Source organism: Bubalus kerabau, chromosome 8 (assembly GCF_029407905.1).
Source record: "Bubalus kerabau isolate K-KA32 ecotype Philippines breed swamp buffalo chromosome 8, PCC_UOA_SB_1v2, whole genome shotgun sequence".
NCBI classification, from domain to species: domain Eukaryota; kingdom Metazoa; phylum Chordata; class Mammalia; order Artiodactyla; family Bovidae; genus Bubalus; species Bubalus kerabau.
Window position 1 is genome coordinate 49,791,062 of NC_073631.1, and position 26,348 is coordinate 49,817,409.

At 45.4% G+C, this 26,348-nt stretch overlaps 1 protein-coding gene across 6 annotated transcripts in view; it reads right to left on the reverse strand.

Moving 5' to 3' along the window:
* ATXN7L1 (ataxin 7 like 1) overlaps positions 1 to 26,348 on the reverse strand; it is a 252,662-nt gene that overhangs the window by 105,269 nt on the left and 121,045 nt on the right. The window lies entirely within an intron of this gene.

Consider the following 26,348-nt stretch of genomic DNA (forward strand, 5'->3'; position numbering starts at 1 on the left):
CAGGGCTGTCATTAAAATCCCCCTGAATTCCAAAGAGTAAAAATCTCTGTGGGCTCTCTTGGCCTTCCTTTGCAGCAGGCAAAGTTGCTGGCTCAGAATCCACAAATATGAGCGGTCTTGTTCCTGACCAGGTCTTTGGTCTTTGAGCACAGGACACATGCAGCTCTGTGGAACCCCCTGGGCTCTGAAGGGAGGCTTGGTATGTCTGTAGCCAACGGCTGCTTGTTGTAGCTCTGGTCACATGAAAGGATGGGTGGGAAGTCTCTCCTGGAACTGCTGCTCGACTCAGCTGGTTTAAGATCCATAAACTAGGCTTGTGCACTTAACGGGATTTCCAGTTTCCTTAAGCAGTGGCTCTGGGAAGCTGGAAAACGTTTCCACGGCCCGGCCCTTCCCCAGACTAATAAGGTCAGGATCTCAGGAGTGGGGCCCGGGGAGGCTGCTCAGGTGACGCTTCCATGCCTCCCGGTGCAGATCTACTGCCCAAGCGAGGGCATGTCACGCACACCAAATCCTGCTTTCTTCCCTGTCTTTCTTTGTTAGGGTCATCTTTTACCTCAAAGCTTTTGAGATAGAAGAGATTTGTGCTTTTTAGGCTTGAATATTCAGGTCATGCTGGCTTCGTAAAATGAATCAAGGGAAATTTTCATCTTATTCTAGGGGCAGAAATAGTTTGAATAAGAAAGGCAATACCTGGTTTTTGAAGACTAGACAGTATCCAGTTATAAGACCACGAAGGCTTTTTTAAAAGCGTATCTCTTTAATGAACTCTATCTAAAGTGTTCTATGGTTATTGGTCTATTCAGATGTTCTGCCTCTTTGGGGGCAATTTTGATAATTTTTATTTTGCTAGGAAATTCCCCATTTCCTCTTGATTTTCAAATTTATTGTCACAGATTTTCACATACAATGCCTTTTATAATCCTTTTACTCCTTTCCAAATTGGTAATAATATTTTCTTTCTCATTGTAATGTGGCAGACCATGAGCCCTTCCAATTTCCTCTATTATAATAATAATAGCTAATGCCTGTTGATCATTGACCCTGTGCTAAGACACACAGTTCTGCTTTACTTGTTTTAATTCATTTAACCTTCATGACAATTCAATGTCATGTGGGCTCCTATGACCTTCACGTTACTGATAAACTCCTCACTTTTGGGCGTACAGAGAAGTTAGGCAACTTGCAACTATATCATAGAGTAGCAGGCAGCTCTCTCTGCTGCCTACCCACGTGTGTGTGTGTGTGTGTGTGTGAGGGAGAGAGAGACAGCCTACCATTTGAGTATATTATCCTTGGGTTAAGAATTAAAGGGGGAGGAGGGGGGAGAAGGAAAGATAAGCTTGTGGGAGCTGCAGGTTCCTGCTCAAAGCTCTTAATGAGGAAATATGGTCTTTTAAGAGCTCTGTGGCTGGGAGGTGACAAGATCCCACTGGCAGAGTGGCCCAGCAGTTTTGGGCTGTGAGCCCCAATGATTATATGTGTTCCTGGCTATATGACCCTTATGGTGACCTGGCTGAAGGTCATTTAATTGTCCTGAATGTTCACTCAGACAATGAGAAAAGCCTGGAGCAACACTGTGAGGTAGACAAGAGGAGGTATGAAGAAAATTAACCGCAATACCTGAAAGAGGGGAGTGGTTGAGACATTCTGCTCAGAACTGAGACACACTCTGTGATTTTTATAGGAAAAGTTATATTAAAAGATCTCCCAGGACTGGCTCTTGATTGCTTCCAGAATAAAATCTTAACTCTCCAGTGTGGCCTTCAAGGATTTCCACCACCTGGCCTCAACTGACATTCAAAGCCCATCAGCTACTGCTCCCTACAGGCACCCCTGTGGTGTGAGTCAGAACAAACTGGTTCTTGATGTCCTTGTGTGTCTGCCTCTGGGCCTTTGCCCATGCTGTTCCCACTACCAGGAATGGACTATCTCCATCTCTGGAGGATCCACGTTTGATGAATACTTCAGGCTCTAGCATGTCATGAAACTGTTCTCTTGTACTACAATTAAATTATATCAGCACTGACATACAGCTTACCACGAGGGCCAGCACTTTATATCTGTTAACTCATTTAATCTTCAAAACAACTGTACAAATTATGTGCTATTCTTGTCCCTATTTTATAACTAGGAAAACTGAGGCTTAGTAAATTGTCCAAGTCTGCACAATTAGCAGTAGAGTTGGGATTTGAACCCCAGTCATCTGGCTGCGTGCTTTTAACCCCACTGCACAGTACCCATACCTCTCAGTAGGCTTAAGTCGTAGCAACGTAGGCACATGCTTTCCCTCCCTTGCAGGATGGCAAGCCCTCCCAGGACAGGCTGTGGGTGCGGGCTCACTGTTCCTTTAGATGAACCCTCACTATCTGCTGATGGATGGAGTTAAGCCAGAGCTGGTGATGACACGGCCACCTTTTTCAGGAACCTGTAGAGAAGAGTGCAGGCCTAGGTGGATGGGCTAGGGAGGGCAAGGGGGAAGAATTTAAAACCGTGGTCCTTGCTGTTGAGATACTTAAAAGTGTGGGTAGGGAGGCCAACTTTTGATAAATGACACAGTGGAAAATCACTGCTGAAGAGAAAGAAAGTAAAAGTCACTCAGTCATGTCCAGCTCTTTGTGACCCCATGGACTGCAGCACGCCAGGCTTCCCTGTCCATCACCAACTCCTGGAGTTCACTCAAACTCATGTCCATCGAGTCGGTGATGCCATCCAACCATCTCATCCTCTGTCATCCCCTTCTCCTCCCGCCCTCAATTTTTCTCAGCATTAGGGTCTTTTCCAATGAGTCAGTTCTTTGCATCAGGTGGCCAAAGTATTGGAGCTTCAGCTTCAGCATCAGTCCTTCCAATGGACTATATGGGCCATGGAATTCTCCAGGCCAGAATACTGGAGTGAGTGAAGTGAAGTCGCTCAGTCGTGTCCAACTTTTTGCGACCCCATGGACAGTAGCCAACCAGGCTCCTCCGTCCATGGAATTTTCCAGGCAAGAATACTGGAGTGAGTTACCATTTCCTTCTCCCGGGGATCTCCCTGACCCAGGGATCGAACCCGGGTCTCCTGCATTGTAGGCAGATGCTTTACGGTCTGAGCCACCCATTTGCTTCTCCAGGGGATCTTCCCAACCCAGGGATTGAACCCAGGTCTCTCACATTGCAGGCAGATTCTTTACCAGCTGAGCCACAGGGGAAAGCCTGCTGAAGGGAAAGCAAATGCAAACCCACAGAGTATAAAGTGAGGCAGGAAAGTGAGATGCTGACAGAGGTGAGGAAGTCTGCAGGTTCTTGGGGACCTGGGACCATACCTTAAGGTCCTGCTACACAAAGCTTGGTTCCCAGACCAGCAACAGGGGAACCTGTTTTGAACAGAATCTCAAAGCCTCACACAGACCTTAAGCAGAGTCTGCATTGTAGCAAGGCCCTGGGGGCAGGGGTGGGAGAAGGCATATGCAGATTAAAGTTTGAGAGGCATTCTCAGAAGGCCAGATGCTCAGGCCCATCCCCAGAGGTTGTCATTTAATTGGTTTGGGGTGGGCTAGGGCATCCATATTTTTAAAAACCTTTGCAGGTAATTCTACTGCAAGCATTCCATGTTAGGACCTCCGCTTAGGCCTTCCCTTGAGACTTGTGGAATGGAAAGATGGAGGAGGGCAAGGGGTGGAGAATCCCAGCTCTGCCACTAATGAGCTACATGACCTTGGGCATGCCACTCAATGTCAAATCAAGAAAGTAGATTAGATTAGTGGTTCCCAAAACTCAGAATCAGAAAATACACATTCTTGGGTCAAGTAAATTTTACTTTGTGGGGCTGGGCCTGAGGATTTGGCATTTTTAACAAATTTCCTAGGGGATCCTTGTGCAGCTGCAGAGCACCAGTTTTGGAGATCAGTGGACCAGATGACCTCTTAGAGGAGTAGCATTTTATTTCATGTTCTGAAGCAATGATAAATATAAGCCAATATAGGGCAATTGAAACATTTTTTGTCTGCACTATACTTTGTAACTCACAGTAAGAAGGGCTTTTCATGGAGATCCCATATATATATATATATCCTAGGAGGAGCCTGGTGGGCAACAGCCCAGAAGGTCACAAAGAGTTGGACACGACTGAGCACTCATGCATGCATATATATATATATATATACATATATGTGTATACATATATAAAACATATATTTGGACTGTGTGTGTGTGTGTGTGTCTGTGCCTGTGTGTGTGTACGTGCTCAGTCACTTCAGTCGTGTCCGACTCTGCGACCCCATGGACTGTAGCACACCAGGCCTCCCTGTCCCTCACCATCTCCCGGAGTTCGCCCAAGTTCATGCTCATTGCATCAGTGATGCTGTCCAGCCATCTCATCCTCTGACACCCTCTACTCCTTCTGCCCTCAATCTTTCCCAGCATCAGGGACTTTTCCAATGAGTTGTCTGTTCACATCCAATGGCCAAAATACTGAAGCTTCAGCATCAGACCTTCCAGTGAATATGTAGGGTTGATCTCCCTTAAGATTGGCTGGTTTGATCTGCTTGCTATCCAAGGGACTCTCAGGAGTCTTCTCCAGCACCACAGTTCAAAGGCATCAATTGACTGGTGTTATGTCTTCTTTATGGTCCAGTTCTCACGACCATTCATGATCACTGGGAAGGCCACAGCCTTGACGACACAGACCTTTGACAACAAAGTAATGTCTCTGCTTTTCAACACACTGTCTAGGTTTGTCATCACTTTCCTGCCAAGAAGCTGTCGTCTTCTGATTTCATTGTTGCAATCACCATCCGCAGTGACTCTGGAGCCCAAGAAGAGGAAATCTGTCACTACTTCCACCTTTTCACCTTCTATTTGCCATGCCATGTAATGGGGCTAGATGCCACGATCTTAGTTTTTTAATATTTAGTCTTAAGTTGGCTCTTTCACTCTCCTCCTTCACCCTCATCAAGATGCTCTTTAGCTCCTCTTTGCCTTCTCCCATTAGAGTGATCCAAAACAGAAATTTCACAAGACATTGCTTTTCTTTACTATGTAACCTACCCTATGTTTTCTTTTTCTTCCCTATTTTATTTTTAAATGCTTCGCTCTACTGATTTCATGATCCACTACTGAGTTTCAATGACAATTTGAAAAATACGGTGGAGACAATCTGTGAATGAAGGATGATGGCTCTGTCAGGATCAGAAAGCCAGAACCTGTAAGCCATCTGGTAGAAGGCATCCAGCTCCATGACGACCAGTCTAGCCCATGAGGGCCACAAAGGCAACTGATCACCAAGTGAGACACTACAAGAAAGGGGCATTGGTTGGGGAAGTCAGAAGGGAGAAAAGGGGTTAGTGAAGGCCCACGGAGCTTAGCAATGAGCACAGAGGCAATATGCATTCCTCTAGCTTTTAGACCAAAGGATCACAGGACGTTTACAGCAGTGCTCTCAATGCTGGAACTAAATCAGAACTACCTGAAGAGCTCTTGCAAAATAGGGTTCCTCAGTCCTGACTCCCAGAGACATCAAACCTCAAACCCAAAGTCCTGCCAAGTGATTATACTCTGCAGCCGAGATGGAAAACCACTTGGATTTATGAATTAGTTAAAGAGGCAAGATCATTCCAACAAGGGCTTAATTTCGAAAATATACAAACAACTCATACAATAACAGAAAAACAAACAACCCAATCAAAGAATGGGCAGAAAAAACAAATAGACATTTCTCCATAGAAGACATACAGATGGCTAAGAGGCACATGAAAAGATGCTCAACATCGCTAATTATTAGAGAAATGCAAATCAAATCTACAATGAGGTACCACTTTACAATTAGAATGGCCATCATTAAACAGTCTACAAATAACAAATGGAGGACAGGGTATGGAGAAAAGGGAACACTCCACTGTTGGTGGGAATGTAAATTGGTGTAGCCACTATGGAAAACAGTATGGAGGTTCCTCAAAAAGCTAAAAACAGAATTGCCATATGACCCAGTCATCCCATTCTTGGGCATATATCTGGACAAAACTATAATTTAAAAAGGAATATGTACCCCTATATTCACAGCAGCAGTATTTACAATAGCTAAGACATGGAAGCAACCATAATGTCCATCGACAGATGAATGGATAAAGAAGGTATGGTACATATATACAATGGAGTAATGCTCAATCATAAAAAAGAATAACATAATGCTATTTGCAGCAACATGGATGGACTAGAGATTACTGTACTATGCAAAGTAAGCCAAAAAGAGAAAGATAAACAGCATATAATATCACTTATGTGAAATTTACAATACGACATAAACGAAACTTATCCATGACACAGAAACAGACTTACAGACACAGACAACAAGCTCCTGGTTGCCGAGGGGAAGGGAAGGTGGGGGAGGAGGGATTGGGAATTTGGGATTAGCAGATGCAAACTAAGATATATAGAATGGATTAACAACAAGGACCTTTCATATAGCACAGGGAACTATATTCAATCCTGTGATAAATTATGATAGAAAAGAAAAAAAAGAGGCAGGGTCATTTAATATAAAAATGTGGGTCCTTTAATTTCTTAATTAAGATATTTCCTATCTGTGAAATAAGTGAAGAGGAACTAAAAAGCCTCTTGATGAAAGTGAAAGAGGAGAGTGAAAAAGTTGGCTTAAAGCTCAACATTTGGAAAACTAAGATCATGGCATCTGGTCCCATCACTTTATGGCAAATAGATGGGGAAACAGTGGAAACAGTGTCAGACTTTATTTTTTTGGGCTCCAAAATCACTGCAGATGGTGACTGCAGCCATGAAATTAAAAGACGCTTACTCCTTGGAAGGAAAGTTATGACCAACCTAGATAGCATATTAAAAAGCAGAGACATTACTTTGCCAACAAAGGTCTGTCTAGTCAAGGCTATGGTTTTTCCAGTGGTCACGTATGGATCTGAGAGTTGGACTGTGAAGAAAGCTGAGCACTGAAGAATTGATGCTTTTGAAGTGTGGTGTTGGAGAAGACTTGAGGGTCCCTTGGACTGCAAGGAGATCCAACCAGTCCATTCTAAAGGAGATCAGTCCTGGGTGTTCATTGGAAAGAATGATGCTAAAGTTGAAACTCCAGTACTTTGGCCACTTCATGCGAAGAACTGACTCATTGGAAAAGACTCTGATGCTGGGAGGGATTGGGGGCAGGAGGAGAAGGGGACGACAGAGGATGAGATGGCTGGATGGCATCACTGACTCGATGGACCTGAGTTTGAGTGAACTCTGGGAGTTGGTGATGGACAGGGAAGCCTGGCGTGCTGCGATTCATGGGGTCGCAAAGAGTCGGACACGACTGAGCGACTGAACTGAACTGACTAACTATCTGTGAAATGGGGATACCAACACCTGCTTTAGCAGTTTGCTGTGAGGATTAAATAAGATAAAGTGAGCTTTATTGTGAATCCAACTTCCCCAGTGGACTACGGAGAACACTCATCTCCAGAGAGGCAGGTCCAAGTTCACACAGCTGGGCAGCAGCAGGTCAGAGATGATACTCACTTCCCAAAGCTAATACTATTGCACTGTGAGACCGCCTCTGGGTACCAGAATAGAGCCCAGAGAAAACTCAAAAGATCCCTGATGGCCCCTCTCATCATTCCCACACTGAACTTCAGCCAGGGAGCCCTGGGCCAATGTAGAGTCCCTCATACAAAATGAAGTCTTTACCCAAAACCAGGTCAGACCCCAGCCTGCAACATGGTACAGGCTGGGCTTTCAACATGGTGCTGATGGTGTTTGATCTGGATCCATTTGAGCTCGATGTTGTTTTCGGATCACAGTATTAGGGACGCAATAGATGCCTTGTGGTGAAAATGGAGTTTTCCCTCCCTTTATGGAAAGTGAGCTGGGATGAGAGGTGAGGGGTAATGGATCAGCCAGCTGGAAAGCAGTTTCTGCAATTCAGACATGAGGGCTTAATGGTGTGTGAATGTAAGGGGTTGAATTGTATCCCCTTAAATGATGTTGAAGTCTCAACCCCCAGTACTTATGAAGTGAAGTGAAGTGAAAGTTGCTCAGTCGTGTCCAACTCTTTGCAACCCCATGGACTATACAGTCCATGAAATTCTCTAAGTCAGAATACTGGAGTGGGTAGCCTTTCTCTTCTCAGGGGATCTTCCCAAGCCAGGGATCGAACCCAGGTCTCCCTCATTGCAGGCGGATTCTTTACCAGCTGAGCCACAAGAGAAGCCCAAGAATACTGGAGTGGGTAGCCTATCCCTTCTCCAGCAGATCTTCCCAACCCAGGAATCAAACCAGGGTCTCCTACACTGCAGGCAGATTCTTTACCAACTGAGCTACCAAGGAAGCCCCAGTATTTATGAATATAACCTTATTTGGAAATAGGTTCTTTGCAGATGATCAAATTAAGACAAGGTCATTAGGGTGGGACCTAATCTAACACAACAGTGTCCTGCAGAAGGGAAATTTGAACACAGAGACAGATACACACAGGAGAGCACAATGGGAAGATGAAGGGAAGATTGGGGTGATGCACCCACATGCAGAGAAAGGTCAATGGCTGTTCACAAACCACCAAGAGCTGGGAAGAGCCTTGAAACAGAATCAGCCCATAGAAGGAACTAAGCCTGCTGACACCTTATCTCAGACATCTGGCTTCCAGAATTGTGAGACAATCAATTTGTTTCGTGGTACTTTGTTACAGCTGCCCTAAGAAACTAACACAGTGAATGTCAAGATCCTTGTTCAAAGAACACATCGTCATGTATGGCAGCAAAGAGATCCAAATGTCTGTCCTGGAGATCTGAGGCTTTAGAAGAGGAAGCCTGCACTGCCCAACGTGTGCCTGTGTCTGGTGTACAAACCTAGCCTTGAGATATAGCTTGTGTTCTAAGTTCAGGATTACCAACCTCTTCATTGGTGTTCTCAAAATATGCCTGGATACAAGCAAAACTCAATTTTCTCACTGACTTTCTCATCAATACAACAGATAATAACTCTCACATAGTAGATAATATCTGCCAGGGACTTTCCTAAGTGTCTTATGTAAATGAATTCATTTAATTGACACAACAATCCTACCATGTAGATACTATGATTATGCCCATTTTATAGACAAAGAAACCGAGACACTGAGAGGTGAAGTAACTTCCCCAAGGCTGTACAACTAGAAATGCTGGAGCTGGGATGTAAACCTAGGACTTTTGCTCCAGAATCCACGCCCTTAAACACCACAAAAAATGATTACCACTTGCTAAGGGTTCATTCTGTTGCTATTCTAAATACTTACATTTGTAACCTAGTTCATATTCATAACCATTCATGCAAATGTTCAGACTGTTTATTTTTTCCATATTCTTACTTCCAGGAAAGTCATCTTCATTTTGAATCAAAATAGATACCCCACATCCCATACACACACATACAATCTGGTCCCTCCAACGAAACAGGTCACTGGCTGGTGATCCCACAGCTACCCCTAGCGGATGCCTCCCAGGGGCCACGGTTCACCCCTCCCCGTCTTGACACACCCACACCCAGTCCAGCATCCAGCTGATCCTCCAGCTAAAATGATGAAGTGCCAGTCTCCTAAGGCCAAGCTCATTGCTTTGCAAACCAGGATTTGTTGGGGATTTCTACTTTCCCAGTCAGAGATGAAAAGACTCAACTTCCCAACCACTGTATGTTTATGCGTGCATGCTCAGTTGCTTTAGTCGTGTCTGACTCTTTGTACCCAGACAAGACTACTGGAGTGGGTTGCCATGCCCTCCTCCAGGGGATCTTCCTGACCTGGGGACTGAACCTGCGTCTCCTACATTGCAGGTGGATTCTCTACCACTGAGCCACCAGAGAAGCCCATGTGATTCATATTCTGGCACAGAAGAGTAACTCTTGTTTTGACTGAGGGAGCCTGAGAGGGGAAAGGAGGAGCAGGAGCATAATGTGAGGAGAAGGAAATGGACAGCAAGCACAGGATGGAGAAGGGGAAAAACCAACAATGACTGCGTATCTGTGCCAGGATCTGGGGCCAGGAACTCAGTGCACTGAGCCCACTGCCAGACACTGGGAGTGGTCAGGCAGTCTGCTGCAGAGCTGGACTTGAACCCAGCACTCCAGCTGCTGCACCGAGGGTGGGCGCGGCAGCCTCGCTCAGCGGTTCAGACTGGAAGGAAGTCTTCTCCTCAGGAATCCTCGGCTGGGTAAGGAGGCAGTGATCACTATGGCACTGGCCACGCCTACAAGGTGATCTCTGCAAGGTCCCACGTGCCCCTCAGAGCAACACTGAGAAGGCAGCGGTGGTGGTTGGGGTTTCTTTACTTTGGAGGCTGACCGCCGTGCCGTGTCACATGGCCGTGGTGCAGTAGCCAGGCGGTGCACGTACACATGCAGTTGGGCCTTCCAAGTCCCAGCCTCCTGGCTCATCACCGTAACAGCTCACGATGCCAGAGGCAACAAAGCTTCCTTTCAGAATCAGCCAGCGAGACACCCCGGTGATTATTGGTTCTCTCTAACTCTGATAACTTCTGAGGAAATCGATCTTTCCGCCTCAGTAACAACAAAATTGGTCTTTGCATCTGTGCAAATTATGCCGATGACAGCAATCCTGAACACTAATCAAGTATCAGTCATTGACATGAGTGGAAAATGGAGCTAGAGTCTTTATTGAATCCTTGTTTTGAGCAAAGCCAAGCAAGGGTTGTTGGAGAAAACACTCTTTTGAAATAGCACAGCTGAGTAGAAAGGGCATGAGCGTGGAGGCCCCTAAATGCACGTGCTCCCTGGGCCTCAGGTCTCCCATTTGTAAAACATGAGAACCATCACCAGCCCTCGGGTCACTGCTCATGCAGGCCTTATATAGAAGCAACGATTTATCAGACACTCAGAATAACAGGGAGAATAAGTCTACTGGGGAGAGAGTTCCCTTTCTTGCCAAAATGTTAGCGCAGAATGTATTTCACACATACCATGACCACACCAGGTGAATATTCTCTTTCAAATCCCATTCAGGCTTCTGAGAGATCAGGTACCTAGTCAAAGGGCTGTTCTGATTTCTGTTCATCCTTGGCCCAACTCAGATCTCACTCCCTTTAAGGACTCAGATTTCACCCCTTTAAAGAGCCTTCCACTCCCAAATGCAAAACCTGAGTCTAACCATGAGGAAGCATCAAGCAAACCAAATCAAAAGACATTTTACAAAACACATGACTTTGCGTCTTCACAAGAGTCAAGGCTGTGGATGGCAGACTGAAGTATGGATCATGAGTTAGGCATGCTAACTAAAGGCGCAGGTCAGTCTGGACTTCCAACTTTTTTTCTTTTTTTTTTGCTATACAGTGTAACTGGAAAAATTTGAATTACGTCCACATCAAGTATATTAGCTTCCTACTGTTACCTAAGAGAATATCTTTGTTTCTAGGAAATACACATTGAAATATTTAGGGGTAAAGGGATATGATATTTGCAACTTACTCTCAAACTATTCAAAAATGTATAATAAATTAAAAATGTAAAAATGGATACACACACACACATGAGGAGGAGTGTTTGAACTATTTTTGCAACTTTTCTCTAAGTTTGAAATCGCCTTCCTAGCCCCAAACAGCAGCATTCCACGATTGATTGCATGGTTTCCCTTTCACTGTACAAATGTCCTTATAATGGTTTTGTTTTTTTAATGTGAGTGGTGTATGGGAATTCTTTTTACTCTTCATACTGGTTGACTTACAGGAAAACCATGTGACAGCTGGATGGATCCCGAGATCACCTGGTTCAGTCCCTCTAGGTGATGAGCCCAGGACCCAGGAGGGCCTTAGGCTGGCCGTCACGCAGCTGACAGTGCCTGAGCTGACCCCAGAACCTAGGTCCTGAGCCCAGCCCAGAGTTCTTTCTTCTCCTTCACACTGTGTGGCCACACGATGCATTCGGCTGCAAAGGAGTGACAGCTGGGACAGGACATTGACCCCCTCGGCCTTTGGGGCAAAGGCTGGGCCCCGTCAGGACAGGGGTCCAGGTCCATCTCTCTGTTCATCGCAGAGGAACCATGGAATGAAAAATGTTGGGCAGCTGCTCTCATCTCATCTGTCCCCAGGGCTCTAAGGACCACCTATATGCTAATAAGCCTCAGACTCGTCTCTCTGACCCTGACCTCTGTCTGAAGTCCACAAGCCTATATCCAGCCATCTGCCAACTCCTGCCCATTGAACTGGCACATCTAATGTGACAGATGCATCCATAACCAGGTGCTAGATTGTCTCCTCCAACTCCTTGCTTTTCCTTATCTCCATCCAGTACCACCATTCACCCACTGTCCAGGCCCAAACCCAGGGGCCACCCTAGCCTCCTGCAGCTCTCTGACACCTCACAGACGATCCACCCACATATGTGCATGCTCAGTGGCTATCATGTTCAATTCATGGGCTCTAGCTCCGGGATTTTTTAACAAGAATACTGGAAAGGGTTGCCATTCCCTTCTCCAGGGGAATCTTCCTGATCCAGAGATCGAACCTGAGTCTCCTGTGTCTCCTGTACTGGAAAGAGGATTCTTTACCACTGAACCACCTGGGAAGCACACCTTCCAAAGACCTCCAGAACACACTTTTCCCCAGTGCCACCATCACCAGTCCAACCTAGGCCACCATGATTTCTCGCCTGAACTTCCCCAGGCACCTTCTGATGGAATCTGACCCCACCTCCCCTTTCTACTGGGTGTTCCCTACCCAGCAACCACAGTAAGCCCTGTTTCTTCCCATCTAAAAGCTGTCCAGTAACTTCCATCTCAGAATCAAACCCAAGTACTTACAAGAGTTTAGACGACTGAGTCTCCATGTGTGGTCTGGTTCCTTTCTCAGGATGCTTCACCCCCAGCAGCTCAGGCACCCAGGCCTTTGTTGTCCAGGAGCATGACCAGTTCAGGGTGCTCCAGCTTCAGGGTCTTCCCCTGCTGCCCACTTTGCCCAAAATCCTTCTGCCAAGTGTCCACAATGCTCTGACTTCACAGAGGACCTGGCCTGAAGCCTCTTCAGACAGGCCTTCCCTGACTAGTTCGTGTACAAGAGCACCCCCTTCCCTTCTCCACACTGACGTTTCTTCTCCTGCCATCATATACTTATTTGGTTACTGCTTCTATCCCCTAACAAGTCCCTAGAGGCTGTGAATCTACTTGGTTCCCCTGGATTCCAGCCACTGCTTGGCACATAACAGGAGCTCAATATATATGTATTAAAAGTAATGAATGAACCCATTACATTGAAAAGGTAAAGCGCAGGATGATGCATATAATATACAGTCATTCATTAAACAAGAAAAAGAAATAAGCACATTTATGCTTGCCCATCTTTAGGAGAATTTAACAGCTGTGGCCTCCAGGAGGATGAATGGGTGACCTCAGTGGGGGGCCTTTTGGTGCTGTCTGAATTTTTCAGTAGGTATGTGCACTACTGATTGGATGAATTAAAAAATATATACATACATATATCTAATCATTATATTATATACCTAAAGCAAATACAATGTTATGCCAATTATATCTAAAAAAAAAAGTCCCCCTGTAATTAAATCCACATTTCCTCCCCCAAAGTGTAAAGAATACTTCTATCAGTATGTCAAAACATATATGCATTACAAATATAAAATCACGGTACACAAATTCCATACATACAATACATAACTTAGGATATGACTTTTTTTCATTGTAACACAATGCAGTATAGCTTATCAAAACCCAGGTTAAGAGACACTACATCTTGTACCTACAGTCACAGTTCTCAGAAAAATTCTACATATGCAAAAGCCCCTTCAAGACCTAAATAAAAAGTAACTGAGAAGAGGACTAAGAAAGAAGAAACAAGAGCAAACATAAAACAAGGGCTTCTCAGGTGGCACTAGTGGTAAAGAACTTGCCTGCCAATGCAGGAGACATAAGAGATGTAGGTTTGATCCCTGGGTTCGTAAGATCCCCTGGAGGAGGGCATGGCAACCCACTCCAGTATTCTTGCCTGGACAGTCCCATGGACAGAGGACCCTGGCAGGCTACAGTCCACTGGGTTGCAGAATCTGACACGACTGAAGCGACTTAGCACAGCACATATGCATATATATGAAACACGTCAATACCTCCCAACCCCAAAGCCCAGCCTGGGTGGGTCCATGACTTTCCCAGGTCTGAGGGTCTTGTGACTCTCTGTTGGACCTGTTAATGTCTTGGCCACCCACCGTCATGATCATAAAATAATTATGAGAAAATAGAGTCACAGCAGACTTAGCTTCCATTTGTGAGAAGCGGCAACGGGCAGCTGTGGAATGCTGGACTTAGACTTGGAATACCTGTGAGAGTGGCCCAGTTCTCTTCCTACCTGAGGGACTCTGAGCAAATTCCCTGCATGGCCTCAGTGAGTCGGGGTGTGACAAGAGGATGTGGAGGCCTGATCTGTCACCTTGGAGGTCTCTCCAGCTTCGGCAATCTGGTTCTGTTCTGATTAGATGGTGCCGGTTGGACCACATAAACAGACAGACAGATGCAATGCTTCTGAGACCCATGGAGACATAATCCTGATGTCTCAGGAATCCTCCAGCCAGACAATGACCCAGCGGTGTATCCTCCAGGCTACCTGAGCCTGGCGATGACTGGGCTGGAGAACTGAGGCTCACCCTCCTGCCTTCAGAGGCTTCCTCCTCCAGTCTGGGGCTTGCAGCTTTTGCACCGTGTGCCTCTGCCAGCTTTGACTAGCCAAGCGAAGCAATCTAGGTGTTGCCACACACGAGTAAAAGCAAGACAACCTGGAGCCAGGCGTAGGCAGAGCTGCCTCCATGTCCCCAGAGCCGGGCCCACCCTGGGAGACCAAAGGGAATGCAGGGCAGGCCAATTAAAGTGAGCTTCCCTTTCCTGAAAAACGCTGGAAAGAAAAGATGGCGGCGAAGAGTTCTCAGCAAGTCTGGGGAAAGGCCCTGAGGTGGGGATGGGGATGGGAGCAGGAGAGGCAACTCGTGGACACTGGGCAGGGATTCTCAAATATGCTGCAGGAGAGGAAGGAAGGAAACAATGTGGACGCCCAGGAAAGAGCCTCTCACTTGGGAATGCCCCGTGTTACTGTTCTCCTTATTAGATCTGTCTTGCTAACTATTTTAGCAGAAACTAATGTGAAGGTAGGTCTGTGCGTGCCCCTTGCACACGCCAGGGAGTTGGTAGAGGGGTGTTTAGGAATATGTTGGGTTTCAGAGGGGATTCCCTGTGGAATCAAAGCGTTTTCTAGATAGTCCTCCAAATAGAGTTTAGGGTATGGTTACTTCTCTGAGTTCTGCTATGAAGGATATAGAGTTTAGAGGAAGAAAAGATAAAATGAAAATACTGTAAATGAAAAGGAGAAAGAAAATGTGTCTTTCAAAAGGAGTCTGGTGATGTGTCTGTGATTTGATTTTCTCAACCGGTACTTGCTTTTGAGGTCTAATTCTGCCCTTTTTTTGAAAACTCAGGAGTTCGAGACTTTGAGGCTGTCTTTTCCTGGGTGGGGGCGGGTGAGAATTAAAGGTATACAAAGTTGTCATACTCAGAAAAGGGTGACAAAAAGAGGTTGTCTAAACTCCATCCCTGGATATTAAAGAAGATATAAGACAGCATTTAGGCTGGTGGACAGACTGAAGGAGTGGCAGACCCATTCATGGGGGTGTAGGTAGGGCCTGCACTTCTTTATTTCAAAAAGCCCCAGAGATAATTGTAATTCAACCCAGTTCTCTGTTGTGGCCTCTGCATCCCCCTCCCCCAAGTCCAAACTCCCTGTTGAGAACCACTGTTGGACATATTGCCTAAAAAAGGAATCAGCCAGTGAGGTTTCTCCCTGCACTATTGTAAAATCTTACTGTACCTATAACAGCCATGCTCCACAGGAACCTCCTAGGCCTTCAAATAGGGCTTCCTTGGTGGCTCAGAGGTTATCTTTTTTAAAAAATTTTTCTATTTAATTGCAGGCCAGAACAGTGTATAGATTACGAACACTTCAGAAAGAAGCTGAGATGGAAAAGTCTGTCTTCACGCCAAAGGAAGATAAAGTCCCAATTCCCAGCTCCAGGGCCTGCTCTGTCACCCACCAGTTTGTGTTTCGAACAATGTCTTTGTGAGCAGTTACATATGACGGATGATATAATTTTATATTTACAATTGTACTTTCAAAAATGCCACCTTTATCAATCATCATCCTCAAAATCCATAAGAGGCCCCTCACTGCTCCTTAAAATAAAGCACTCACTCTGAAAGTGGGTTTTCCTTTTTTCTCAGTTGGTGTCCAAAGCTTTCTGTGGTCTGGCTCCAAGGTGAAGTTCCTAACTGCCCTGCCACGCACTCCTATCACTGCCAGCTGGCCCGCTGCCCCACTGTTTCATATTCCTCTTCAGGGCTGCAGTAACTGCAGGGAACTGTATCATTAGGGTTACAGATGCATCTTGACTATTCCCCAACTGCTGGATTTTATGCTTCTCTTCTCTGAATACTGCTATGAAGAATATAAGGAATCAGCTAGTCCAGTGAATTTTGGCCAGTCACTGGAATATGGAATTATGAGGGAGGGGAAGGTGGGACTTATTTTATTTGATCGAGGTATAACATGCATACAAGAGATGCTACAAATCACAGATGTGTCACCTGTGATTCGTACTTTGGATGTACAAAACACCCTCATGTAACAGCACTCAGATCAAGAAGCAGAAGCTACCAGCATCCCAGAAAAGCTTGGGTAAAGGAAGCTTTTTAAATCTGACACGTTTAAAACAACTATGCTGCTGCTGACAAGCGCTCAGTCCGACTCTTTGGGACCCCATGGACTATAGCTCACCAGGCTCCTCTGTCCATGGGATTTTCCAGGCAAGAATACTGGAGTGGGTTGCCATTTCCTCCTTTAGGGGATATTCCTGACCCAGGGATGGAACCCACATCTCTTGTGTCTCCTGCATTGGCAGGTGGATTCTTTACCACTAGCACCACCTGGGAAGCCTCCAAGAGCAACTACACTCTAACAACAACAACAACAAATTCTCCCTTTCAGCCCCAATCCTTCGAGATTCTGATTCCTAAATGTGGAGTGAAGCCCAAGAATTTGCACGTTTAAGATCTCCCCAGGGGTTTCCCACATATCACCAGGCCTGGATACTACCAGTCACTGAAGGTTTCCAAATCACCCCTGAGATGTCACCCAGGGGTTAGTGGTGGAGACAGGGAGCTGTCAAACCTGCCTTCCTCTTCAGTCAGAGCCACGGGCATCTCCTTCTTAAACAGGATCTCTCTCTGTGGATACCGACAATCCCTTAATCCTCAATTTTGAAAGCCACCTGTATTAGTCAGCATTTGATCCAAGAAGCAAACTACAAGAATGGATCTGAACATACAGGTATATGTACCTGTATATCTATGGGTCTATTCCAAGTATTTGACCTTTTGCAACAGCAATTGCTATTTAAAAGGCCTCTATAAGGCTGTTGCTTTTACATCTGATGATGGAGTGTGAAGTCCACAGGGCAGGCATTGGGAAGAAAAGAGGACAGAAAGTGACAGAGACCAAGAACAATTTGGAACTCATAAGCTTTAACTGGAACCCCACGAGGATGAACTGAAACTTCTGTCCATTCTTTATACCTTTGACTTCCATGTTATGCATGTTCCCACAGAAGCCAGAGGCCTTCAAGAAACTAAACACACAGATTTGACCCTGGAGTCGGACAGGCTGAATGAAATCCGGGGAAGGTGGAGCAACTGCAGGTCTGGCCTCTGCCCACCAGCAAGGTGAGCGGCCAACTGGCAACAGCGCATGTGGTACAAAATGGCTGCTGCTATGCCTTCCTCCTCCAGGTCTCCATGGCCCAGTCAATGAGCAACCCACAGCATAGGGACTTCTGGGAAATGTAGTTTAATCCAGCCAGGTCTGTATAGTCAAAGCTATGGTTTTTCCTGTAGTCATGTATAGATATGAGAGTTGGACCATAAAAAAGGCCGAGGGCCTAAGAATTGATGCTTTTGAACTGTGGTGTAGGAAAAGACTCTTGAGAGTCCCTTGGACTGCAAGGAGACCAAACCAGTCCATCCTAAAGGAAATCAACCCTGAACATTCATTGGAAGGACTGATGCTAAAGCTGAAGCTGCAATACTTTGGCCATCTGTTGTGAAGAGCTGACTCACTAGAAAAGACCCTGATGCTGGGAAAGACTGAAAGCAGGAGAGGGGACGACAGAGGACGAGATGGTTGGATGGCACCACCGACTCAGTGCACATGGTTTGAGCAAGCTCTGGGAGATGGGAAGGACAGGGAAGCCTGGCGTGCTGCAGTCCACGGGGTTGCAAAGGGTCGGACATGACTGAGCGACTCAACAGCAACAACAACCAGCCAGGTCAACACCTGAAAAGCCACTACCACCCATCTGATCACTGGTTCTCAAGCTTGGTTGCACACTGAAACCAAGGTGGAGTTTTAAAAACTGAAGCCAGTTTTTCAAACCTGCCAACAGGATATGTGAAAGCTGCCCAGGTTGCCCTAACATGCAGTCAAGGCTGACAGACTGATGTGAACCTTAGTGCTATCCCCAAGCCAGGATAACAGAAGATAAATTTTACTCTTGTTTTGCCCTAAGAGAAGCATTAAAAGACCTGGTTATTTTTCTGAAGGTCCTAAAATGTTTTTCTCCTTATCCTGCCTTCTGGCATCTGTCTGCCCTCCCTTCTTGAACCTAGCCACAATCGTCCTCAACACATTGGCTGCATGTGTCTTGGACAAAGCCCTTCTTAGTTATCTTACCAGTCTAAGTGGATCAGGAGCATGGTGGGCAGATCCTGAGATCATCCCAAAGTAATCATAGTGAACTGCAGTCTCAGAGGTTTTCACTGTTAAGCTTCTAAATAAAGTATCTCTTCCTCCTAGGCATAGACTAATTAAATGATTATAACACTGCAAAGTGGTCAGTGAACGCTTAACCACTGTAACATGAGCCCATGTTGGCAACAGCCAGTGCGGTGAGCACGTGAGTCACTGAGCTGCCACTGCGAGACCAGGGACTGAACCTGGGCCACGGCCATGAAAGCCTGGAGTCCTAACACTAGGCCACCAGGGAATTCCTGCCGGGTCCTTCTTAAGGATGGCTGAAAAAGGAGCCCAAGAGGGGTCACTGCAGGAAAGGAAGTAGGAAAAGGGTGGGGGCTGAGAAGAGCGTGGGTTCACGTTCCTCCCATACCACTAACTAGTGGAGGAGCCCTGGGCAAGTCACTGGCTTAGAAGTCAATGCTTCTAAGCCCCAGGACCAGCCCTGCCTCTCTCATGCAGTCACAGAGAGAGTCTCAGAAGAGATGTAAGAGAAGCTAGAGGGAAGAAAGCCCCACAACACAGACATTTGTCTGTGCAACCAGTACTGTTAACTCTGCTACAATACTGTGTCATGGAACAGTTCTCTAGATTATGGATTATTTAGATCCTTGTTTTCCTTCTATCTATGATGCGGTTATTTCTAACGAGATCCACTGAACTGTGAGAATGACACCATTGGTTAGATGAGGTCTTTGGGATTTCCTTTGGGTTTCTATTATTTATGCTCTCCCCCTCCTTCCCATAGCAGACAGTGAAGACTGCTGGGCCACCCCAGTCTATACTCTGTAAGTTTGCACAGAGAGAAACTTTCTAAGACATAACAGTGAAATAACCTTTTACAGCATCTTTGTGAAGTGAAACTGAAACTGGAGAAGGATCAAGCAGTGCTACATATTTTTACTGAACCATGTTTATTATTTAAGGTAGATATTTCTGTGCTGGAATTAGGCTTTAAGCTCCTTGAGGGCAAGGGCTGACTCCAGATCCCACGTCATGTGGATCAGAGCCAAGGGCAGTGCAGCAGAAAAGACACTGGGGGCGGGGAGCCCAAGCTCCAGGTTCTGGGCATAGCCCTGCCCCTCAAAAGTCATCAGTCACCCTCTCAGCCTCAGTTCCTCCTCTATAAAGTGGAAGTTACCTATTTCATGGGATTTTAGACAACGTGAATTTAGACAATGTGTGGGAAAATACTTCTGTGACCCCAAAGTGCTGAGCCAGTGGGAGAAATGTGCTAAGAGCTGTCACTTCTCAGAAACGAGATACTGGCCGATTTTCCTGTTGAAGACAGGGAGGCTCAGAGCGGAGGGGGTCAACCTCAGGCCACAGATGAGGAGATGCTCAGGGGTGGAGGGGACCAGGAAAGCGATGTCCCCAGAAGCCTCGCAGTGACCAGAGCGACAGCAGAGGCTTTCTCATCGCCCACCTGTGCTCCCCCTGCTGCTGCAAGCTGTTTATTGGCCTGGTTCCTTGTTTATTCATTTGTTCATCAAGTGTGCTTTGTTTTTTAATTTTTAAAATATTTATTTAAATATTTAAAATATTTATTTACTTTCATCTGTGTTGGGTATTCGTTGCTTCGTGGACTTTCTCTAGTTGCGGTGAGCAGGGGCTACTCTTGCAGGGCACTGGCTTCTCATTGCAGCGGCTTTTCTTGCTGCGGAGCACAGGCTCTGGCGCGCCGGGCTTCAGCAGTTGTGGCTCTCGGGCCGTAGAGCACAGGCTCAATAGTTGTAGCGCATAGACTGGGGTCCGCCTCACACCTCACGGCATGTGGAATCTTCTGGAGTCAAATATCAAACCCATGTCTCCTGCACTGGCAGGTGGATTCTTTACTACTGAGCCACCAGGGAAGCCCAGCTCATCAGGTTTTTACTGAGCATCTACTCTGTGCCATGCCCTGTGCTGGAGGCTGAGAATTGAACGGTGAGCAAACCAGGAGGAGGCCCCTGCCCTCAAGGAGCCGACCTACCCTACTGACTCCCAACAGGCTGTACTCAGGCTTCTGCACTGACAGAGCTGGACAACTAGCTTCACGAAGCTGCCCCAGAGACAGGTGTAAATGTTGTGTTTTAGTGAGATTCTAGATTGAAGCTAAAAAATATCAACATGTTGAGGCCAGATCTGCTGAGAAGAGAAAGAAGAAAAGGTAAACTCCCAACTCCCTCTCAGGTCTTCCCTTACTGGGCTCCCACCTCAGGTTTCCAGAGTCCTGTTCTTTATGACTTAACCCTCTATTGAAGTGAACTCTCATCTAACTCATTCAAACTAAGATGGCAAATGCCTTGGTGAAAGCCTTGAGGTAAAGGAATGACATCCCAACTGGAGGAACAGGTCTGTCAGTGGTCACCCTAAAATCACATTAGGGTGGCCACTTCAGACTGGCATCTGCAGGGACCACAGAGCAGGAGAAAGTGGGAGACTAACAGCCAGGGTGAGTAAAGTAAGCAAACCCCCATGATCTTTATTTATTGGCTACTATGGTGAGGCTTGTGGGATCTTAGTTCCCCAACCAAGGATTGAACCCAGACCCTGAGCAGTGAAAGTCTAGAGTCCTTACCACTCTGGACCACCAGGGAATTTCCCCCTGCGGTCTTTAAAGGTGACCCCAGGTCAGCGAGGTGTGAAGGCGGGAGCAACGTGGCTGTCATCAGGGTTCTAGACTTTGTTTTAGGTGAGGAAGGTTTGTGGGTGTGTAACCCATGACAGTTTAGATGGTAAAGCATCCGCCTGCAATGTGGGAGACCTAGGTTCGATTCCTTGGTTGGGAAGATCCCCTGGAGGAGGGGATGGCAACCAACTCCGGCATACTTGCCTGGAGACTCCCAGACAGAGGAGCCTGGTGGGCTGCAGTCCATGGGGTCGCAAAGACTGGGACACAACTGAGCAACTAAGCACAGCACAATCCATGATGAAAAGCAAAGAACTAGATCCTTGACTATAGAAATAAAAGGAGGGAAAAAAGAAAGACCAGGAGGTCTTCAACAGCCAGAACCCATGAAATCTCCACCAATCGATCTTCTTTTCCTTTTCGATTTTGACAGAACTGCCAGGCAACTCCACTGGTGCCTTTCCAGCTGGAATTGAGGTATTCCTCTTTGTGAGAAAGTAAGACATATTTTAGTACAAGCCAAAGTCAAATTCCTTAAAGACTATAGGTAATGTGAACCCCAAGCAGACTCATTAAATGAAAACTTTGTTCTGTAAAATAACATACAAACACTCAAACCTGCACAAAACAAATGGGCAAACATCCTCTGGACACCAGGTGGAGGAAGAGAACCTCGCCAGCCCCCAGGACCCCTCCATACATCTATCCTATCCCTATCCCAACCACAGCTCCTCCCCGCTTCCAAAGCAGCCACGCTCTTGACTTATGTGTTTGTTTCCATGTGTTTATTTATGGTTTTATCACCCTAGTGTGTATCCTTAGACACTGTCACTTAGTTTTACCCATTTTTTAGACATCTTTTATGCTACTTTTAAGTGACCACTTCCTTCCATCTATTTCCCTTATCATTTATCTGTTGAAAACTCGGGCCATCTAATCTGCAGTTTCCTACTGTCTGGGTTTTGCCGTTGGTGCTTGCCAACACATCCAAGGGCATGATTTCTTAATACAAATAACTTCCCATTAAAAAAAACAACTGGTACACAAGCCATGTTTTTAAGGAGGGCACAAACCACCATAATCGCTTTCTCAGGAGTATGTGGGCAAAGGGAGCTCTCACAATAGAGGTAATGAGGCAGGGAGAAAAAAAATGTGATCTGGGGGGAGCTCTCTGTGGAACTAGTGATTTATGATGTTTTTTTTGCAATTGGAAGTGACCAGGGAATGTTTCTCTTTAATGTTTTCCACTATAGTTTGCTTTAGTAGGAAACATATTTGCAATGGGGTCTGGCATCACGTTATGCTCCAGGGTCCAGGGTTGTATCCCATTAGGTTTTATCAGAGACGACTGCATAATAGGAATCTGGATGTAGTAAAAACCTAAGGAATCTAAACCACTAACCAGACTCACCAAATGTAATAAATATAAATGATAGATGAAAGGAAGATAGATCTGACCATTTACTTACGGTTTGGAGTAATAAAAGCAAGCTTTAAATTTTTTTCTTTTCTCTCATCTTAGCAGGCAATCCCATGAACATACTTATTAGCATTTTCAAAAGGCTTTATCAAATATTGACTTAGTAAAGAAGTGTATCCACTTAACGGTGACCTCCAGACACCCCCATTAAGTTCAGGACCCTAAATTATATGCTCCAGGGCTATGGCACCCACACTATTGAGAAAAGAAATAAATGGGGTCATACATGGAGACGGGAGGATTTTTAATGCTTAAAATTAAATATGTATGTGGACTGTTTTGATTTGCACAGGAAAAAAAGCTCCCAAACTGATGGATATAATAAAAAATTAAAAAGTCAAGGCACTCTTAAAATACACACACTACTATAGATAAAATAGATAACCAACAAGGACCAACGGTACAGCACAGGGAATTAAACTCAATGTCTTATAATAATCTATAACAGAAGAGAATGTAAAAATAAAAAGAATATATATGTGTTTGTATAACTGAATCACTTTACTGTATACCTGAAACTAACACAGCATTGTAAATTGACTATACTTCAACAATTTTTTTTTTTTAAAGACAAGAGATAACAATAACAACAAAAAAAGTCAAAGTACTCTTCAAACCCAGTTGGCCTTTGAAACTTCACTACAGCGTTGCTTGTAAAGCCACAAAAGGGGCCTAAATAACAGCGGGTGGAGGGGGGGGTTGACAAAAGAAATTAGGCAGAGGACTTAACTGATCCCATTCTGGTTCTATATTCTCCGTGCTTCCTCTGGTACTTTTAGGGACTGTATTTGTGAAAGAAATCAGGAATGTGTATCCTTCTTCCTGCCAACAGTGCAGAGAAGGAGCCAGAGGGTGGCGGGGGGGTGGGAGGAGATAATCAGGAGCAGGACTTAGTGTAGATTTGACAGCCAGGGTGATTTCTGTCCTGGGCTCAGGAGTTTTTAAAATCTGCTTGCAAGATTGATTTCTACTCTTAGCATGTAGAGGGTAAAGTGATTTCCAACCCTGGTTTTTACAACGCTCTAGGGTATTTCCAATGATTACAATGTGTGTCTTTAAAATTCCCCAAACTAAATTAATCTGAATTCATTGAAAAGGCAAATATGATTCAAAAACTTTTTTTGCTTAGTTATTGTCTCATTTACCTTTCTAAAGTGTTTGATACTCCCTGGAATTCCTTCCTGTTTGGGCTCTGTGACAGTGTTACTCAGATGTTTCAGGTCTAACTGCTTGCCTTCCTGGCTGGCTTCTGCTTCTCTTCCAGGCCTCATCTCTGGATCACTAGGAATTCCACAGAGTTCTTTCCTGAACCCTTTTCTTGGCCCTGCCCCATTCCCACCCCAGCCCCCACCCCAAAAGCCCTTCATGAACTCCTCAAGATTTCCAATTCCAGCCTCTAAGAGCTATTTGCTGTTTGAAATACCCACCATGGGAAATTCCTCCAGGGCAGCCAGGCTGGGGCTCAGCAGCGATGCTCAAAGATCGAGGAGATCTTGGAAAAGGGGTTAAATCTATCATGACTTCTGGGTTTCTATTAACTCACTTCTAAGTCTGGGTTGGGCTCAACCTAAGCATGTTACATGCATTATGGCATTTAATCTTCACACCACCTCTCCGAGGAAGCATGATTATAGCATCTTCTACACTTGAGGTCTAAGCTAGGCGACAGCGGGCTCTAGATGAAGCAGCTGGGCTGTGAGCCAATCACACTCTTCTGTCTGAAGCACTGGCGATCTTATCCTTTATTTCTGGACAAACAGACTGGCTGGATCAGGGCCCCTGGCCGGAAGGTGAGCCCAAGCCCTACCACAATGCAGAAGCAGCCAATCAAAAGGACAGGAACTCAGCTAGTTTGTGTGTGTGTGTGTGTGTGTTTGTGTCTGTGTGTTTTACAGTGACTCACTCTGCATGGATGGTTGTGGTAGAAGTGAGGTGTCATCACAGGGACAGAAAAATGCACAGAGTAATGAGCAATTGCCGTCAGAGCTCACACCACTGGTCCCTGCCTACACATACGGCCCTATTCTGACTGGAAGGCAGGGAGTAAAAAGTGAAACAACCCTTGAAACTGAAACCAGATTATCCATGGCAATTAATTAAATATCAATGTTTTCTAGGCCTTATTAAAGTAAGTGTTTAGTGTATTTTCTTATCCTCTGATGTTCACTTCTTCACTTGTCAGCACCTGCTGGCAGCAGCTGGAGTAATCCGGCCAGCTCTGCTGTATATGTGAATCAATTTGATTTCCCCCAAAGATTAAAAATTAGTAGAGTGATTTGCAAATAAGGCATGTCATTGAAAGCACCAACAATAAGACAGGGTTGAGGAGGACACGCCCTCAGGTCATCACTGACTTCCTTCTACTCAAAGTAAATGATTTCTTCCCTACCTCATTCTTCTTGCCTGCTCTACTTACTGTATGTGATATTCTGGGCGATCAAAAGACTCCTCCTACTTTTTGAAAAATTCTCTCCTCTTTTGGCTTCCAGCACGCTGTCCTTACGCCAGGTTCCCTTCTTGGCTCTTGTGCTGGTTCTATAACTGATAATCTGTTCATCCATCCATCCATCCATCTTACAGATGTTTAATGACCCAATATACCACGCATGAGCAAAATGATAGGGCATCTTTATGCCTGGTTTTACAGTTGAAAATGTTTTTATATTATTTTATTAATTTCTTGCTACAACCATGTGAGGTGGCTGTTAGTACCACCACTTTAGAGGAAGAAACAGGCTCTGAAAGGATCTGGGATTTATTCATACCAGCATAGCCAGCAGGTGGCAGAGTATGGACATGAATTCAGGTTTTTCTTGCCAGTAATTCACAATGGTACTCTCTTACATACTGACTGGTCAAGTAGAATTTTTAAACTAGCCTCATTATTCCTAATGAAATGTCATGATACCTATTCAATGCCTAGTTATTAAAACTGTGATAGACCCTGGGGAATTCAAAGTCTGGGTTCCTACTCTTACAGAGCTTGTGGCCCTGTTGTTATTATTGAGTTGCTATGTCGTGTCCGACTCTTTTGCAACTCCATGGACTGCAGCCTGCCAGGCTCCCCTGTCCATGGGATTTCCCGGGCAAGAATACTGGAGTGGGTTGCCATTTCCTTCTCCATGGGATCTTCTCGTTCCAGGGATCATACCCGCGTCTCCTGCATTGGCAGGTGGATTCTTTACCACTGAGCCAACAGAGAAGCTCATTGTGGCCTAGTAGGGGAGACATGAATTATAAGTTCACACCACAAACATTTGTTTTTAAGGTATGAGGGACAGTGGACCAAGTTACAACAATCAGGAAGTCTTCTAAGAGGAGGCAATCATTAAAATGCATTCTGAAAGATGAGTCAGTTTCAGGAAGAGGGGATGAAAGAAAATCATACACAGAGAAGGAAAAGCATGTGCAAGGGCCCCCTGGCAGGAATACCCAGTGTGCTGAGATTTTGAAGGCCAGTTTGA